Genomic DNA, 17,589 nt, shown 5'->3' with positions numbered 1-17,589 from the left:
GAAATGGCAACCCACTCCAGTACTCTTGCCTGGAAAATTCCATGGACGGAGGAGCCTGGTAGGCTAGAGTCCACATGGTAGCCAAGAGTCGGACACGACTGAGCGACTTCACTTTCTTTCTTCCTATACATACACACACACACGCACACATGCTGTACGCGTCCACTTCTAAAGGATGCATTTTAAACACTGACAGTACCACTCTTCTTTATTGTTAGGGAGAACATAAAAAATAGGAAAACTGGGAGGAAAGTTCTGACCATTTCTTGTTTGGTTGAACATACACTTTTCTCATCACCCGGCCATTCTGTTCCTAGTTGCTCTAGAGAACATTCTAAAATGACAGAAATTGTCTCTACTTTGATTGATGTTATGTACTGAATGTTTGTGTCTCTCCAAACTTCGTTTGTTGAAGCCATAACCCCCAAGGTGATGGCATTTAGAGATGAGGCTTTGGGGAGGTAATTAGTTTAGATGAGGTCATGATGGTGGGGCCCCCAGAATTGGATTAGCAACCTTATGAGAAGAATAAGACCATAGTGCTCTCTCTGCCCAATGAGGACACAGCAAGAAGATGACCATCTGCACACCAGGAAGATAAACCTCCTTAAGAACCAAATCCACTGGCACTCTGATCTTGGACTTCTAGCCTCCAGACCATGAGAAATAAGTGTCTAATATGTAAGCCACTCCATCTACGGCATGGCTTATCAAGACAGTTGGGTTGTGGGTCATACAAGTGTATGTATTTGTTAAAGCTCATCAAATCACACGCTTAAGATGTGTGCATTTTCTATATTAAATTTTATCTTAAGGAAATGTAAAGGCATATTGAACAACAATTAATAGGTTTTCCTGTTAAGGTGGTATGGGTTACCAACTCTAAAATGATTTCTCTGATCAGATAAACACAAAATAGGAGGTAGTATTTTTTCATTGTTGGAGGGGAGCGCACATACATGGAAAGGAGAAGTCTAGAAGTTTGGTTTAACGAAACTAGGTTGCTGGACAGGAATTGAGTGCATCAGTATGAACTCACAGTTTTTAATGTGTGTATCTGTGTTTGCGTATTTATCTGTGTGGGTGTGTCTGTGTAGCTGGAGATTACATGATAAGCAAAAGGGGTAAGATGTAAACAAGCAATGACTCCAGGTTAAGAAAAAAAACATACTGCAGAGGAGTTTCTTGTACTTCTTTCAGCTTTTCTGTAAGTTTTAAATTATTTCTAAATAAAAAGTCTCAAAAACCAATAAAGCAAATGGGCGAAAGTAGCCTACAGGGATGCAGAGAGTGCAGATGCTTTGGAGAACCCCATCACCACCACCCAAGGATGCTCGGGAAGGGAAATCCACTTCAGACATGAAGCTCTGTGAGCATCCACACGCTCACTGCATCATCCCTTCCAGAATCAAGAAGAAATGCCACGTGGATTTTCCCACTTGGAAGAGGCAGTGGCGGCGGCGGCCTGACAGAAAGAAAAGAGGGCAGGCCGGGAGCCAGGGTACCTGGACCCGCGTTCCAGCTCGCCGCGGCCTCGCAGGATGGCCCCGGTCTCCTGGACCTCACCGTCCTGTCCACACCGCGAGGTGGCCAGATTCTCCAGTCACTCTGTTTTCACCACTCTAGTTGGTCCCGAAGCCAGAATGGCGCGCGCCAGCAGCTCAAAGACCCGCTGCAGCCCCCGTGGGGGTTTCGACTTTCCAAGAATGAGTCTCTCCTCTCGCACAGGCCGCCTCTTGGAACGCCAGGCCCTTAGCAATTTCCCTGCCTTGTCCTGAGGCCAGCCTTGAGCTCGTGATGTGATTTTCCAGGCCAAAGCATCTCCTTACCCTGAGAGCCTCCAGCTCCAACTCACCCCTGTCACAGTCTCAGGACGGCCTGCCCCGGCTCAACAAACGTGCGGCTGTGGGGCTTTCTGACCTCCAGGGTGCTGGCCACAGAGAGGTGTGTGACCCCAAGGCCCAGGACTCATCAGGCTACATGACTGGGGAACAGGATTCACCTGCTGGCCTCGTCTGCTCACACCCCGGAGGCCCACAGGCTCGCTTTGCAGGCTCCAGCCTTCCCAGGCCAGAGAGAACATTCCTTTTGCTCACTGAACACATTTTTATGGGGTGTTCTGGGCTGGGTGAGCACACATAGACCCAGAGAGCTTACATTCCAAACAGGCAGGAACGTACACTTGGGCGTGGGGAGAGGTGCTCTGCAGAAGGGGAGGTGGGAGCCACTCACGTTTTCCTAGGCCGAAAGAGGAGAAAGGAGTGTTGGTCCCTGAGAATAGGAAATGCAAAGGCCCTGAGGCCATGTCAAGTGCAAAGGATGGAAAGAAGTCAGTTAGCAGGGGTTAGCAGGGGCTGGATGTGCAAGGTCAGATGCGCCTGTCACTCAAGGGGTGACATGAGTATATGTTTGCATCAAGGTTCCCTGACTACAGAGCAGAGGGGGTACAGAGGAGAGAGGGCACCACCACTGCCCCCACTCACCTTAAGAGCTAGTACAGATAAGTAGGTGATGGAAGTGGGAGCTCAGACAGGTGAGACCTCCCCATAGTAGCAACAGAAGGTAGCATCTGAAGGTGGTTCCATTAGGCTCTCACCTGCCTGGGGACACACTGGGGACCATTTGGGCCATAGCAGCCTCTACTCCTCTATGGGGGCCCAGCCAGCCCACAGGAGAGGCTTATGCCTCAGTCTCCTTGCCAAGCATTCTTGTTTGGTGACCTGTCCCAATAACACTCTTTTAAAAACAACAACAAAAAGGCTTTATTAAGATATAATTCACACATCTGGCAACTCGCCCATTCAAAGTATACCATTTGATGGGTTTTAGTATACTGACAGATACGTGTAACCACTTTAGGATCTTTTCATCACCTCTAAAAGAAACCCTGTACCCTATAGGCATCATCCCCTGCCTCCCTCCCTGCCCCACACCAGCCCTGGGCACGACTAATCTGCTTTCTTTTATTTTTAACTCTTTTTTCTTTTTTTGAGAATAAGTGCTTTAAAGCGTCGTGTTACTTTCTGCTGTTCATGGACTTTCTGTTCCTGTGGGAAGGGCATGCTCTTTGCCCCTGCATCTGGGGACTGACTCTTACCCTAGTGCCCCAAGTGCTGGCCAACTCTATCAGGTCGACCAGCAGGGTCAGAGTTCAAGGGCCACCATCAAGTCTTCCCTGGCCTTGGATGCTAGCTATGTTCCCCTGCCTGACTCCTGGAACAGCCCCTGCAGCTGGCAGCTTCTCCTGCCAGCTCCGCTCAGCTCCCCCTTTTCAGCCTGACACGGGGAGTGTCTGTTCTTCTACCTGCCCCATAAGCCAGTGTCTCAGGAGCAGCATCTCCAAACCCCAAGGCCAGACCCCAGGGGCTTCAATGTAGGGCCTGCTTCTGCCCCTTCCCCTGGCTCAGGGCCAGATCCCAGGCAGGCTCCAGCCACCAAGCCTGTCCCTCTTCTCTCCATCTCTCCAGGGTAGGCCCTCTGTTTTCCCCTTCCCCTTCCTAGGATCCACCCTGACCTCCCTAGAGGCCTTGGGGAGGGGAGCATCCCCATCTCAGAAACACAAGGGGAGGCCAGGTGGCCACCCAACAGGTGGGAAGGATGTCCATGGTCGTCAACCCAGACTTTCCTCCTTTTCTTTCATGTCAGTGGCTCAGTCATGTCCAACACTTGGTAGCCTGATAGCCCACCAGGCTCCTCTGTCCATGGGATTCTCCAGGCAAGAAAACTTGAGTGGGTAGTCATTCCTTTCTCCAGGGGATCGTCCCAGCCCAGGGGTCAAACCTGGGTCTCCCACATTACATGCAGAGTCTTGCAGTAGTTGAAACTTTTTCCCATGGAGAAGTCATTTCACCTGGTTTTGAGGGGCTGCTCCTGCCCAATACCCCCTCCTAGAAGTAGTGTTGTGACTCGGGCCTGAGTGAAATACACAGAGAAAGGGAGGGAGAGAGAGATTTGGGAGTGGATGATGCCGGCTGGATGACAGTGCCCACTGTGGGTACTTTCAGGATAGGATGCCCCAGAATGACCAGGTCAGGGATGGACATGTGACCCCAGCAGAATAACTGGTCTTCTCTGAGATCTGATATTTGGCAGCTGCGAGGAAGACTGTCCTTCTTCCTTCTGTACTGAGAAACGAAGGATAATGCTTGGGGCTGTCAGACACCAGCCTTCCCAAGGGAGACCAGCACACGAGGGGAGCCACAGTCAAAAGTTGGAGAGAGAGAACCCTGCCACGTAATTTCCCCTCCAACACCTGGCCACGCCCTTAGACTTCCCTGCGACCTGGGTCAAAGACTTCATTTCCTGCTGAAGTCACTTGAGTAGAGTTGCTTCCCAGGTGGCTCAGTGGTAGAGAACCCGCCTGCCAATGCAAGAGATGTGAGTTCAATCCCTGGGTTGGGAAGATCCCCTGGATAAGGGAAAGGCAACCTACTCCAGTATTCTTGCCTGGAAAATCCTATGGACAGAGGAGCCTGGTGGGCTACAATCCATGGGGTCGCAAAGAGTCGACATGGCTTAGCAACTAAACAGCAACAAGAAGTCACTTGTGACTGACGCTTGCTGGCATCCATGGAAAAGTGGGTCAGGTAGACTGGAAATCTCCCAGGTACTTCCAGGGGGTCCAGTGGCCAAGACTCCGAATTCTCAATGCAGAGGGTGGCCCATGTTTGATTCTTGGTCAGGGAACTAGATCCAGCAAGCCACAACGAAGAGGAAGATCCCACGTGTCATAACTAAGACCCAACGTGGCCAAATAATTCTTTTTATAAAGGCCCCTCCCAGCCAGGAGCCTGGACAGTCAGTGTTGCCCAGAGCCCACCCTCTGCTCTCCTCTTCTGGCTCTGCCCTCTCCAGGGTCAAGCCATCCACGCCAGCTTTGATGATGGTCAACTTGCTGTGGACTCGGGGAGCAGACAGTATGATACATCTTCCCCAACGCAGAACCCTGGGACGACTCTGCGTACCTGGGCTTGAAAGGCTCTCCTGTTCAACAGCTGGCTCTTGGCGCCATTTTGGAGGACAGCCCTTGGCCTGCTGGAGGTTTCCCTGCACTTGCAGAGAGTTAGACGCCAAGCAACATCCCCATCCCTCGCTAACACAATCCCTAACTGCTGGCTGACACCAGCAGAAACCATCAGTATCAGAAACACTCACTCTGATGCCAGCCTCAGGCCAAGAAGCCTAAGTACACTCCAGAGTCCCCCTCAGGGGCGGGGTGCTGGGGCTCTGCCTGAGACCACACTTTTTATTGCTTGACTCCTCCTGTCCTGTCCTACGTCCCCCACCACTCCTTCCCAGGCTCCCCTGGGAGCACCTCCTTAATCATTCACACAGAAATCTGCATCTCAGGGTCTGTTTCTAAGAAACCCAATCTCAGACAGCTCCCAAGCCTGACACTCCAGATCTAGATGCTCACTGCAAACCCCAATCTGTCTATCCAAACTCCTCTGGGCATGTCCAGCTGGCCAGTCCACCAAACTCCATAAACCCCATCCTTTTTGATCCCACGCCTACTCCTATTTGCTACCCACTCTGTCTCCTGCTCCCAAAGTGGGAGGGTCATCATCAAGCCTCATCCCCACCCTCCATCTATGATATCCAGTCAGTTACCCTCCATTCGTCAATCTTCTTCACCACAGTTCAAGTTCAAATATCTGGACTTGATATCTGTGACCCCCCCTCCCTCCATGGCTCCCCATCATTAAAGATAACAACTTCCGGGCACAGTGTTTGAGACCCTCCAGGTCTCACTGATGTCTGCTGCTCTGAACCCTGCCTCTCAGAGGGGATGGAGCTGAGTCCAGCCCGGGCATGACCCTGGGAAGACATCCTTCCCCGGCCCAGCCCTCTCTCCTCCTCCCTACCGCAGCCGGCAGCCTCTCTCCTTCATTTAGGAAAGAAGAATTTTCATAATTCAATTATTCAGAATTTTCTGGCACTCCGTTTCACAATCCGATCTCTGTGGCTCTGTTTACCGTTGGGTGTTTGTATTTTGACGGTTTCTAGCTGGGCTTTGGGCAACTCAACATTTCAACCATCAGATGTGTCCTCTTGCGTCCTCTGGTTGTGTCTCCTTGGACCTCTTCTCAGAGCCTTCATGTCTGGCAATGGGCTTCCTGGGTAACGTCGTCAAGCAACCATCTGGATGTCTTTAGATGGGGACCGGGGCCGGAAATCAATCCACAGGGTTGCCACTGCCGCCTCCCCTAGCCAGCACTCCTGTGGGCCATCTGAGTCACGGCAGGCCAGCATTCCTGGCTTGCTCCCACCCGGACACATGGGCCTTCCCATGTGGGGTCCAGAGGACCACTCACCGGGCACCTGCCTGGTACCACATCGTCCCGGCTCCATCACCCTGGCTCAGGTCTTTCTCACAGGAAACTCACATCAAACTAGAAGCAGAAAGAAGCAACGTGACCAAGTGCTTTTTATAGTCCACAAAGTACTTTCGCATGTCTGCAGCCCATCGTGCCTGTAAGAAGTCCAGGAGGTAGGCGTGATTATAACCATCTCCACTCAGAAATGAGGAACTTGGGGGCTTGCAGAGGCTGCAGGCTGCCTCCCCATCTCAGCTAGACAGCAGTGGGGGTGCAGGAACTCCAACTCAACCTTTGGCCTCCATTTGCTATGCTTTTTTCTGAAATCAACAGATACATAAATGCAACCAGGTGTGCCTCATGAGTGCCGACTGCACAGACTGCAGTACCGACCTGGCATCCTTGGGGTTACTGTGGTCCAGGGAGGTTTCCTAGCGGGGTGGCCCAGAGTTGGACCACACATTGGCAAGGAACTGGAGGAGCAGAAGGGAGGCTCAGACCTGGAGACAGGCGAGCGTGATGGCTGTAACTCACACATGTGCCTTCCCACATCTCCTATGGAGGGGCTTCCGCCCCCCTCACACAGGCAGGAAGTCACTTTCACTGTCTCCATTCGCCCTTCTGGGAAACCGAAGCTCAGAGATGCAAGGACGTGGGTCAGGTCACCCAGGCCGTGGAGAGGAGGAGCCAGGCCAGGAATCCAGCTAGTGGGAAGAAGCTGGGCCCTCTTGGCCTGGCCTGGGTGCCAGTCAGACGTCTACGGAGAGGACAGGGCACAAGAAGGAGCCTTGGGGACCTGGGCCTGGGCCGAAGGCTGCAGAGCAGGAACCTTACCGACGAGGGGCAGCAGGCAGGCATCAGCACCGCTGAGTGGGCATGTGGCTTTGGCTCAATTCCAACATCAGCTTTGCCACACCCTCTCTGAAGCCTTTCCAGTGAGCCGGCAGGATGAACAGATAGACAGGGACTTCAGCTTTGGAGAGACAGTCTGCGCTGGCTCCCATCCTTCAGAAGTGGCCGCTTTGCTCACCGCAGGGAGGGGGGTCCCAAGCCCCTTGGCCATTCGGTCCTGCTTCGTTCAGCCTCGTTCTGCCTTATATTTTTGGCCTCTGAAGCTGCTGGGGGAGGGGCAGGGAAGGAAGGTTTGTTTCCAGTTGGTCTCAGAAGGCTGGAGCGAGACCTCTGTTTCCCCGAGGCACCACAGAGACAGTCTGCATTAGGGCAGGAGCGTGAAATCCTCTCTAAGAGGTTCCGTGTGTCACCAGACGGAGCTGGGCCTAACCAGCACCATCTCACATTCAGGTCGTTTCCCCAGGCCAGAATGGAGAACTCCATCCTGCCAAGCTCCGCCGGCCCCAGAGGGGCAGCACAATGGCCCAGGACAGACCACAGGGACACCAGCTGCCAATCCCGCAGTGCTTGACATTTTTGGAGCCAGTTGGAACCAGCCTGGGCTTGTCACTTTGGCTCCTCCTCCCCCAGGAAGCCTGCCCTGACTGCTGCCTCCCACAGGCTCTCACAGTATGGCACACACTGGCCTTGGCTCGGGTAAGCATCACTGCCATTTATGCCTGGTCAGACACGTCACTGTAGCTGCCACAGTGTAGAATTTCATAACTGTCTTCCATTATGTTTTCTTATCATGTGTCATTAATTCTTTCAATTACCCATCCAACACACACTCATCAGATGGTTATTTGGGGCTAGCCACAGGGGTCTGGTGGAGAAGGGAATGACTACCCACTCCAGTATTTTTGCCTGGGAAGTCCCATGGACAGAGGAGCCTGGCAGGCTACAGTCAGTGGGGTCAGAAAGAGTCGGACACGACTAAGCGACTAAACCACCAACACCAGGGGGATCTGGGGTGTTAGGAGCAAAGACATGTTTTAGACTCAGGCTTGCCCTCAAGTTGCTCACCGGGTGATGAGAAGGCCAGACAGGTAAAGAGATGTTTAAAATTAAAAGGTGCAAGTGCTGGGACTGCCCTGGTGGTCTAGCGGCTAAGACTCTGAGCTCCCAAAGCAGGGGGCCCAAGGTTCAATCCCTGGCCAGGGAATTAGAGCCCACATGCTGTAACTGAGAGTTCACACGTGGCAACTAAAGATCCCACGTGCAACTGAAGACAGAAGATCCCACATGCTGCAACTAAGACCCAGCACAGCCAAATAAATAAATAAATAAATTTTTTTAAGCTCAAAAAATAAAAAAATAAAATGTGCAAGTGTTGATGCAACAGAAAAAAGGATCTGGGCATTGGGGGAGGTTTCCCAGAAGAGGTGATTTTTGAGCTGGGTTGGAAGGAGTAAGAGCTCCCTAGCATAGACAGAGAAGAGCAAAAGGATGGAGGGAGGGTGTGGAAGGGTGGGCTGGAATAAGTAGAGCAATAACGACATGAATATATGAGTTTCTACTAGGTGTCAGGTCCTGTCCTCAATGCTTGTACTAATGTATTTAATGATCATGAATGTCAGACAGAGTAGGTAGATGGGTGCTAATTACTATTATCACCATGTTATGGATGAGGAGATGGAGGAGCAGAGAGGGTAAACAACTTGCCTAAGGTCACACAGCTAGCAAGTGGTGGCACTAGATGTTGGCCTCAGGGCAGGCTGGCTCCAGAGACCTGCTCTTAACTTTGATCAGGTCCTGTCTCGCTGAGATGTATCACTGCGGTTCTTCCAGAGGGCTGTAGACACATTGTACTCTTGTTCAGTCACTCAGTCGAGTCCGACTCCGTGACCCCATAGACTGTAGCCTGCCAGGCTCCTCGGTCTATGGGATTTTTCTGGCAAGAATACTGGGGTAGATCGCCATTTCTGCCTCCAGGGGATCTTCCCCACCCAAGGATCAAACTTGTCTCTTGCCTCTCCAGCACTGGCAGGTGAATTATTTACCGCTGAGCCACCTGGACACATTAAAGCACAAGTAAATTAGCTTTCCAGTCTCAAATGATCGATACCATCTCCCTCACACACACACACACACACAAGTCATGCCAATCTTCACTCACTGTCTCCTTATGAATCTCCTTTCCCCACAAGGGCACAAGTCCATCATAACAGTGTCTGTCTCTCAAGGCACCCGCCTCCCCAGCCCTGCCTTTGTGACCCATCTAGAGGTGAAACTAGCCTTGCAGTACTTGCCAGAGGAAAAGGTTGACTAAGGCCTCCCCACAAGTCACCTGAGCTGCCAAACACCCAGAGACCAGCCAAGCAGTGACCCTGAGTGTGAAATTTTCCAACCCGCCGCCCCCGCCGGCTTAGCCCTGAGTCCGGCTGCCCCAGGAAAGATGAGCTCACACAGGGTCTACCCAGCACCTTGTGGACTCTGAACTGCAACTAGTGCTGGGGTCCCTTCCAAATCTCTTAACTCAAAAAACCTGTCTGTGAGCCCCGACCACAGAGCGTGTCCGCCACGCACGATCGGTGCTAAGGAATGGTGCCTGGGGCTGGCTCGGCAGCAGCCCAGGCCCCGAAACAGGGCCCAGGAGTGTGGCCTCGCAGCTGAGGCAGACACAGCCAGGGCCGGCCATGGGGACCATGGAGGGAGCCTCAGGCCAGGGCTAGGGGACGGAAGCCCAGCAACAATACTGAAAGGAGATGCTCGGGTTCAGGCCTGAACTGGAGCAGCGGCCATGAGGCTAGAGAGGAGCAGGGTGCCCCCCACCGCCGCCAAAGACAGTGGAAAGGCTCTGTGGATGGTGCTGGGGTTCTCCAGATTGGTTGCTGGGGAAAAGGAAAGGGAAAGAGTGAAGGAAGTGGGGACCCAGCCTTGTGCAGCTAAAGGAAAAAAGGAGCAGTTCTTGAGGTGTGTACCACAGAGGAGAGAGAATGAGCTGAGGGATGGCGGAAAGGGAAACTGGGAAAGTGTGGATTGTGAGGGGTCTGGGACCACCCAAGCAGAGATGTCCAACAAGCAGTTACCCATTGGCCCACTTTTAGAAGGGAAGACAGAGCTGAAGGTCAAGTCTTGGATTCCATATTCATTGAGAGTCAGGCTTTGGAAGAAAATGAGAGAGCCAAGGTGAACAGCTAAACCCAGTGGAAAAAGGGGTCCAGAAGGGTCTTGGAGGGGGAGTGTTTGAGCTGGGGATTAACAAGAGTTAAAGGACTAACAAATGAAAGTCAAGTGGGATGGAGAGAAGCCAGCAGAGAAAAGTCACAGAATTCTTGGGAGTTGTGGGGTTCAAGAAGCAGAAGGCCAAACCAGAGTTCAGATGGGGTGGGCACAGAGAAAAGGCCACTGGGAATAGAGAGCAGGGCATTCCCCCCTACAAGAGTCCAGTGACCAAGAGAATCTTCTCTCAGACGAACGCCAAAGAGAAAAAAGTCCATGCATCATATTAACCAAAATATGAGTACAAGAATGTTCATAGCAGCTCTATTCATAACAGCTCCAAGCTGGAAACAACCCAGATGCCCATCAATTGATGAATGGATAAACAAATCATGATATAGTCACACAGTGGAATTATTTCAGTAATGAAAAAGGAATGAACTTCAGCTAGAAGCAATAACATGGATGAATCCCAAAAACATTAGGCTGAGCAAGAATAGTCAGACTCAGAGGAGTACCTACTGCTTAAACTCCATTTATAAGAAGTTCTACAATAGGCAAAACTAACTTCCAGTGATAAAGGTCATAATGACAGTTATCTGAGAGAATGGGTAAGTCTCCTGGAAGGAATATGAAGTGACTCCTATGGAACTGAAAATATTCTAGGTCTTCATCTGAGTGGCAGCTGTATGAGCGTATACATGCAAAATTCATCAAGCTGTATATAGCTGTCTGTAAATTTTAAAAATATTTTATTTATGTAATCGATCATGCCAGGTCTTATTTGCAGTATGCACACTCTTAGTTGTGGCATGTGGGATCTGAGTTCCCTGATCAGGGATTGAACCCAGGCCCCCTGCATTGGAAGCATGAAGTCTTAACCACTGGACCACCAGGGAAGTCCCTGTAAATTTTAGCTGAATAAAAGTGAAAAGTTAAGAAGAGGCAGAGACCAGGTGAAATCACAGAAAATGATGGAGTGGACCAGTTAAAGAATCAGTCCTTCCACTGAAACAACCATAACTTGGCAAAAATGGACTTAATCAGCTTTTGGAGGACTCTGGAATCTAATCCAAAATTTACAGCTACCAGGAAGATGCTTAATGAAGAGAAAGGAAAACTGAATTTCAGCAAGAGAACACTGTGACATTTTCACCCACCTGACTCTCATTTCTCATTCTCCAGCATGGTAGCAGCTGTGGGGATGACATGACAGCCGGAACTCCTGATGTAACTGACTGATGATGGGGGCTGATATAGAACCTTGTTCTAAAAACTGGAATTGCATGTTTGACCTGACTGGTAGGTCCCTGAGGAATGACTCAGAAGCTGACTCTTTTTATGCTCTCCCTCGTCAACATACACACACACCTGGAGTGACTTTCCAGGCAGCAGCAGCATCTGTGGAAGGATTTAAAGTCATATATACTTCATGTCCTTCTGGGGCAAAGGGACAAGTGGGACAAGTGGCTAACAGACCCCCCCCCCAAAAAAAAACAAAACTGGGCAGGAGGAGAGAGAGAAGGATGGTTATTAGGGCAATAACAGCTGAGACAGGCCACTGCACATACTGGGAAAAGAGTGCAGTCTGCATGCCCAGGATGTAATGAATACTCAGAAAAGACCTGAGATGTCGGGACTCCCCTGGTGGTCCAGTAGCTAAGACTCCAAGCTTCCAATGCAGGGGGCCCAGGTTCATTCCCTGGTGAGGGAACTAGATCCCACATGCAACAACTAAGAATTTGCATGTTGCAACTGAGTTCACGTGCCACCAACTAAGGATCTGCATGCTCCAACTAAAACCTGGCACAGCCAAAACTGTCATTCAGTTTCACCTCTGATAGCTCTATGGGCTCTGCACAAGCAGAAGGCGAGAGCTAAGGTGCGGGTGTAAGCAGCATGGCTTAGTGCTGAAGGAATGCCTCAGCTCAAAGTAAAGCACAAAGACCAAGAGAGTACTACTTTTTTTCCTTTTTGGTCCCAGGCACTTAAGAAAATCTCAATCATGTCACCTGCTGACTACTGAGACAGTAAAATAGAGACTTTAAAGACCACACACAACAAGGAATATAGTATTTACAAAAACAGTTTAGGTAAGTCACTAAACAAATGGACCAAAGTAAACCCTGGGGAAGAGAGAAAATTTGATTTCCAGAGTTACTACATTATAATATTCAAAATGTCCAGTTTTTAACAAAAATTATCAGGCATACAATCAGGAAAGTACAGCTCATTCACAGGAAAAAAATAATCAACAGAAACCATACCTGAGGAAGTCTGATCATTAGACTACTAGATAAAGACTTGAAATACAGTGTTTTAAACATATTCAAAGAACTGCTGCTGCTGCTAAGTCACTTCAGTCGTATCCGACTCTGTGTGACCCCATAGATGGAAGCCCACCAGACTCCCCCGTCCCTGGGATTCTCCAAGCAAGAACACTGGAGTGGGTTGCCATTTCCTTCTCCAATGTGTGAAAGTGAAAAGTGAAAGTGAAGTCGCTCAGTCGTGTCCAACCCTTAGTGACCCCACGGACTGCAGCCTACCAGGCTGCTCCATCCATGGGATTTTCTAGGCAAGAGTACTGGAGTGGCTTACCATTGCCTTCTCCAATTCAAAGAACTAAAGGAAACTATAAACAAAGAACTGACGATATTGGGAAAGCCATACATAAGAACACAACAAAGAGACAGAAAAAAATTTTAAAGGAACTAAATAAACATTCTAGAGCTGACATGTATATATACACTTAAAGATCCAAAAGAGAAAATTAACAAAGAATTTTATACCCAGTAAAACTATCTTTCAAAAAATGTAGGCAAAAGTAAGACATTCCCAGACAAACAAAACCTGAAGAAGTTCATTGCTAGCAGCCCTGGTCTGTGAGAACATTAAAGGGAGTACTTCTGGTTGAAATGCAAGGACATTAGATATAATTTGTGGCCATATGAAGAAATGAAAAATTTTAGTAAAGGTAACTACTAGGGTAAATATGAAAGCCAATACTTTTATAATTCAATATTTTTAGACTAAAGGACACAAGTGAAAGGAAGGAAAAGAAAAAAATTTTTAAGGCAAACTGCAACTAAAAGAGTTGAAATGGTTAAACTAACATGAAATTTAAAAAACTTAAGTCAAAAACTGTTACAACAGACAAAGACATTAATTATTAATGAGAGGGTCAAATCATCAAGAAGATATAACAATTAAAAACATTTATTCACAAAATGGAAGACCTTCAAAATATATAAATCAAATACTGACAGAACTAAACAGAAAAATAGACAATTCTACAACAAAGTTGGGGACTTTAATAGTGCACTTCCAATAATGGATAGACTGGGATTTTCCTGGTGGTCCAGGGGTGAGAATCTGCCTGCCAGTAAAGGGGACATGGGTTTGAGCCCTGATCTGAGAAGATTCCACATGCCACAGGGCAACTAACTCTGTGCGGCTGCACTGTAGAACCTGTGAGCCATAGCTCCTGAAGCCCGTGTGCCCTAGAGTCTGTGCTCTGCAACAAGAGAAGCCACCTCAATGAGAAACCCACGCACGCAACTAGAGAAAGCCTGCAGGCAGCAGCGAAGACCCACAGCAGTCAAAAATAAATAAACAAAGAGCCACATGTTGGCTCTTAAAAAAAAAAAATGTCTAGACCATCTAGACAGAAGATCAATAAAGAAAAAGAGGACATGAACATTACAAAACAATCGGACTTAATTAGACCTACACAGAACACTCCAGTAAACAACAGCCAGAATACACATTCTTCTCTAGGGCACAGAGAACATCCCTCAAGATAGACCATATGTTGGGCCCAATGTGAGTTTCCATAAATTTTAAAAGATTGAAATCATATCTTCTCTCACCACCACAGAATGAAGCTAGAAATCAATAACAGAAGGAAAAGGGAACAAGCCACATATGTGGGAATTTACACAATCGTAAATAACCAATAGGTCAAAGAAGAAATCAAAAGCCCAATTAGAAACTACTTACAGATTATCCACGTGGGGATGTCCCAATCTCTCCGGCTGGGCCTAGGATGTGCCAGACAAGGGACGGGGGTTCCTGGCAACCGGGGGGCGACCCTTCTCGCTCTGCCCGCCGGCCCTCGGGGCTCCTGCCCACCCGTTGGCGGTCGGTGTGTGGCGGGCAGGCACGTGGCACCGGCCGACTCAACCCTCAGTCTCCAGCCCCTGCCTCACAGGTGTGTGCGGACGCCATGACACTCGTGCCTCACCTTCTCGGCGAGTCTCGCGAGAGGCCCTCCCGCGGTGGGGGCTGGGGGATCCCGCAGGTGCTCCCACCTGGGCCTCTTAGGTGCCCCTGGAGCATCTGGGCCGCCCCTCGGCTGCCCAAGGCCAAGTGCTAGCATCCTTCCCTTTCCCGGCGAGCTCCTCAGGTCCCCTCCACGGTGGTGTGTCAGGTGAAGAGCTCTGTTGGTGGTTGCTGAGGTCGGAAAGGGAGGCAGGCACCTGTCCCTGCCTTGGTGTGGAAGCGATTGAGGCGAGCAGGGCAATGCGAAGGGGGCCGGCACTCTTGTCCAGTGAGGCCCCTCGCTCGTGAGGCCCTATGCTTACCCACACCGCTGACCCCGGCTCCGGCCACTTCCCCCTGTTGGCCGCAAAGGGAGGTGACGGGTGGGCGACTCTGCGCCCTGCATGAAAAGAAGCCTTTTCTGGTGACACACAAGGAAGCCTTGAGGTACCAGACTCCCCCCGCCGCCCCTCACCCGGGATGCAAAGTGGCCACTGGGGTGACTGCCACAATATGTGGACAGACCCTGCCCCCCTCCCCAAGACAGACACCGAAACACATAGGATGTAGCAAAAGCAGTGTTGCGGGAAATTTACAGCAGTTAATGCCGACATTAAAAAGGAAGAAAAATCTCAAGGCAACAATCTTAACTCTGTATCTTAAGGAACTAGGGGTAAAAAAGGAGCTAACTAAACCCAAAGCTAGCAGAAGGAAGGAAATATAGGAACTAGAGTCGAGATTAATGAAATAGAGATAGAAAAACAATAGAATCACAACAAAATTGACATATCTTTAGCTTGACTAAGAGAAAAAGAGTAGGGAAGACAAATTACTAAAATCAGAAACAAAAGAGGGGACATTACAGCTGAATTTACATAAATAAAAGGGAGACTATAAGGAAATACCGTGAACAACAAATATGCCAACAAATAGAAAACCTATCTGAAATGGTTAGAAATTCCTAGAAACACACAAACTAACAACTGACTCAAGCAGAACTAGAAAATTTGAATAGAACTACAATAAGTAAGGAGATTGAATTATTTATTGAAAACCTCCCAATGAAGAAGAGCCCACCAGATGGCTTCACTGGTGGTCAACCATACATTTAAGGAAGTTCAGTTCAGTTCAGTCGCTTAGTTGTGTCTGACTCTTTGCGACCCCGTGGACTGCAGCATGCCAGGCTTCCCTGTCCATCACCAACTCCTGGAGCTTGCTCAAACTCATGTCCATCGAGTCGGTGATGCTATCCAACCATCTCATCATCTGTCATCCCCTTCTCCTCCTGCCATCAATCAAAGGAAGATTTCATGCCAATTCTTCTCAAACTTTTCCAAAAAAATTGAAGCAGAGGAAATACTTGCTAACTCACTCTGAGGCCAGTATTACCTTGATACCAAGGCCATAGATATTAAACAAAACTGCAAACTAATATCCTTTATGGATATAAATGCAAAAAAGAAAACTAAATAAAATACTAGCAAACTGAATTCAGCAGCTTATTAAAAAACTATACACTGTGACCAAATGTGATTTCTCCCCAGAATGCAAGTGGTTCAACATATATAAAATGAAGCCATGTGAAATACCACATTAATAGAATGCATTTTTAAAGCATAATTATTTCAACTGATGCAGAAAGAGCGTTTGACAAAATCCAACACCTTTTATGGTAAAAAAAATAAAATGCTCAATAAACTAGAAATAGAACTTCCTCAACAAAATAAAGGCCATGTATGTAAAACTCAAAGCACACATCATACTCAGTGGTGAAGGGCTGAAAATTTTTTCTCTAAGATTGGGAATAAGACAAGGATGCCCATTTTTGCTACCTGATAGCATAGTACTAGAAAATCAAGCCAAAACAATTAGGCAGGAAGATGAAATAACAGGTATTCAAGTTGGGAAGAAAAGTAAAACTATCTCCAGTCATAGATGATATGGTCTTATATGTAAAAAAAGCCCTAACAAATTCACACACAACCATATATACAACTATAAAAGCTATAAATTCAGCAAAATTGCAGGATATAAAATCAACTCACAAAGACCAGTTGTCTTTCTATACACTAGCAATGAACAATACAAAAAGACTTTTAAAGAACAATTCCATTTACAATAACATAAAAAAAAAACACTAAAAACCACTTAGGGATAAACAATTAAAGAGGTGCAATTCCTAGACACTGTAAAATATAAAACATTGCTGGAAGAATTTTAAAAGACCAAAACAAATGGAAAGATAGCCTGTGTTCATGGATTGGAAAACTTACTTAGTACCCAAAACGGATTCAGTGCAATCTCTATCAAAGTCCCAATTATGACCTGATTTGCAGAAATGGAAAACTGCATCCTAAATTTCATATAGAAATTCAAGGGGCCACAAACAGTCAGAACACTCTTGAAAAAGGAAAACAAGATAGGCAGCCACATCCTTCCCAATTTCAAAACTTATCACAAAGCTGCAATTTAAAAAAAAGTAGCACCAGCATAAAGACAGACATAAAGACAGATGGAGATAGACAGCCCAGAATTAAACCCTCACAGCGATGGTCGTTGATTTTTGACAAGAGTGCCAACACTGTTCAATAAGGAAAAAACAGTTTTTTCACCAAATGGTGATGGGAAAACTGATTTTCCTCATGCAAAAGAACAAAATTTAGCCCTTATCTTACGGCATATACAAAAACTAGCTCAAAATTGATTATAGATCTAAATTTAGTAACTAAAACTATAAGACTTTTAGAAGGAAATATAGGAAAGAATCTTCATGACCTGTTTGGGCAATGGTTTCTTTAAAAAAGCTTGCTGGGATAATCAAATACCTGAGTGGGAAAAAAAAAATGAACCTTTATTCTCTCTATAGAGTACACAAAAATTAATTTGAGATGGATTCTAGACCGGGAAGTAAAAGGTAAAGTTACAAAGTTTAGAAGAAACCGAGAAAATAGCTTTT

General features: G+C 48.0%; 1 long non-coding RNA gene across 1 annotated transcript in view; it reads right to left on the bottom strand.

Annotated features, from left to right (window-relative positions):
* The window catches only part of LOC129545617 (uncharacterized), a 31,447-nt gene extending 19,860 nt beyond the window's left edge, over positions 1-11,587 (bottom strand). Inside the window, exon 1 of the long non-coding RNA XR_008683733.1 lies at positions 11,534-11,587. This is a non-coding gene — a long non-coding RNA (uncharacterized LOC129545617). The remainder of the gene's footprint in view (positions 1-11,533) is intronic.
* Between the last annotated feature and the right edge of the window lie 6,002 nt (positions 11,588-17,589).

This window comes from Moschus berezovskii, chromosome 27 (assembly GCF_049115385.1).
Source record: "Moschus berezovskii isolate FMDL1 chromosome 27, NW_MosBer_1.0, whole genome shotgun sequence".
Taxonomy (NCBI): Eukaryota; Metazoa; Chordata; class Mammalia; order Artiodactyla; family Moschidae; genus Moschus; species Moschus berezovskii.
Note: the sequence above shows the minus strand (reverse complement) of the source record. Positions and strands in the feature narration are given on the sequence as shown.